This window comes from Oculina patagonica, unplaced genomic scaffold (genome assembly GCF_052425735.1).
Source record: "Oculina patagonica isolate OP01 unplaced genomic scaffold, crgOcupat unplaced1190, whole genome shotgun sequence".
NCBI lineage: Eukaryota > Metazoa > Cnidaria > Anthozoa > Scleractinia > Oculinidae > Oculina > Oculina patagonica.
Genome location: NW_027557183.1, coordinates 3931 through 6344, shown reverse-complemented (window position 1 = coordinate 6344; position 2414 = coordinate 3931). Strand labels below are relative to the sequence as shown.

The following is a 2414-nucleotide window of genomic DNA, read 5'->3' as shown; positions in this document are numbered from 1 at the left end:
TCTGCTACTATGGTTTTTTTTATAGCATTACACTCCTAGGAGTAAAAAAATGTTTTGGGAGCATGATGTATTAGAATCGTCCATGTACTGTACAATCACTGATTTTTGGTTTAATATACGTACAATTCTTCAAAGAAAGGGATGTTTTTTCTCTTTTGAAAAAAGGGGCCATGTTATTTAAGTATCCAACTTCGATGTTTAACTTTGAGAGTTAAATGCTAAACATGACATCCCAATATAACTTTGTGAGGGGCTCATCTTCGGTGTAAAAACCTGTGAAACTCCCCAGTGACGTAAAACAAAGAACGACCAAGACAACAAAGGACCTCTAAACAATACGAAGCAGGAAAAAACAGCTCCAAAACAAAGTTTTAACAGCGAGGTAAAACCCTACCAAGGTTCATGAAACCATTAGTTGGGTGAGCAATGCAGCCTTGTTAGGGAAAACTGTTTCATACCTTTAAATTCAGGGGGAGTACAGCCGCAGATTTTGATAGTGTAATCATTGTGTCATTTCACCAGACAAGCTTCTTTAGTATAGGACGTGTAAGAGTGGCTGTTAAACACATCAAGGGATCTTCTAGTGCAGTTGGTCGCATACGGATGTTCCAGGTTAATAATCTGCAAGAAAATTATATGATATTTATAAAACAGAGTAACATCCTAAAGCGAAATTATTCTGTTTAAGCTCTGCTGATTGGCTGGGCTAAGTATCTAGCTGATAAATGGAAAAAAAAAACTTTCCGTGTCTGGCTGGCTGGCTGGCTACCTGGCTGGCCGGGTGGGTATTTGGGTGGGTGGTGGCATAGCTACCTATAGCTGGCTAGCTGGGTGGGTGGTGCCATGGCTGGCTATAGCTGGCTGGCTGGGTGGGTGGTGGCATGTCTAGCTATATATGGCTGGCTGGCTGATTGGCTTGCTTGCTTGCTTGCTTGCTGGCTGGCTGGGTGGGTGGTGGCATGGCTAGCTATATATGGCTGACTGGGTGGGTGGTGGCATGGCTAGCTATAGCAGGCTGGCTGGTTGGGTGGTGGCATGGCTAGCTATATATGGCTGACTGGGTGGGTGGTGGCATGGCTAGCTATAGCAGGCTGGCTGGTTGGCTAGTAGGCTAGTAGTAGGCTAGCTGGATGGCTGTCTGTCTGTCCGTCCGTCTGTTTGTCTGTCTGTCTTTCTTTCCAGCTGGCTGGCCGACTGACTGGGGTGTTTGACTCATTGAGTGGCTTTCTTACTGGTAGGTTGGTTGATTTGCTGGCAAATGGATTATTTATAATACATAACTTTCTGCACTTACCTTTCTTCTTTTTATGGCACAAAGGGTCGAGACGCCTGGTTGAATTTTAATGCCAAACTCTTCCACAATAGGAAATGTCTTTTGATCGTGTATCAAAATTGCAAGCCCTACAAAGGGGTTTATTTTATTTGGCAAATGGCTGTCCCGTTCGATACTAAGTCGAAGCTTCAAACCACTGTTTTGGCCGGCCAATGTGGCATGAAGCAATGATTTGTCACCTTCTGCAGAATTAAACGTGTAGCACTTTCCAAACATGAGGCTTAGAAAGCTTGTAAAGTTTTTTGCGTCACAGTGCATTCCATTGATGGAGCACGATTGGAACTGAGAGCCACTTGGTAAAATCATTTCGTTTATTTGATGACTGAAAAAGCCTCGGCTCATCTGTCTGTTTTTGGTCGTATTTGGGCGACGAAAGAGTCCTGGATTGTGTTTTTTGAACTCTTTGCTTAATATCTCTTTCGATCCCATTGACAAAAGGGTCATGTCTTTAATTTTTTCTCGATTAATGATTTGTTAAATGAAGATATTTGTCTGAATCTGCGAGTGCTGGAAGAATTGAGATTGTATAGTGTTACAGCAGGGAATGTAAGCTCGCTTCCATCTGTACTGATGTTAGTTGTTATTTTCGTGTTGAAGGGCCGCTTATTAAATGCAATCACACAAGAGTAAACTTGAAAAGTGCAATAACCGAGGCACGCTGCAACTGCTAAAGTCCACAACAGTCTTCTGATAAAGTTGTCAGCGAACAAATACCGAGCCCCATGTAGAGTTGTTTCTTGTGCGAAGGATTTTAATTCTTCCATTTCACGATGGTCGGCGCTTGATTTTTTATCTTTGTTGTCTTCGCTTCTTGGATCGAGTTCGTATGGATCAGTTATTCCAACACTTTGCTTTTTGAAAGCCATCACTGGATTGCTCTGCTTTTTAACCGGATTTTAGCGAAGTCGAGAATCTTGCTTAGCCGAGTGTTAAAAAAAGACCTTTTAATACCGGGAGGCCTTTCTATCCATGGCGACTTTCTGTCTTCAAGAACTAATTCATAGAGGTAAGAAATCATCAGACGTCTTGTTTATAATGACTACTGTTATGGAAATTATGTTACAGGAACGTAATAAACTTG

The 2414-nt window shown here is 42.2% G+C and overlaps 1 pseudogene; it reads right to left on the bottom strand.

Annotated features, from left to right (window-relative positions):
• Positions 1 to 510: 510 nt before the first annotated feature.
• On the bottom strand, positions 511 to 2199 carry LOC144639683 (acid-sensing ion channel 1C-like; annotated as a pseudogene).
• Between the last annotated feature and the right edge of the window lie 215 nt (positions 2200 to 2414).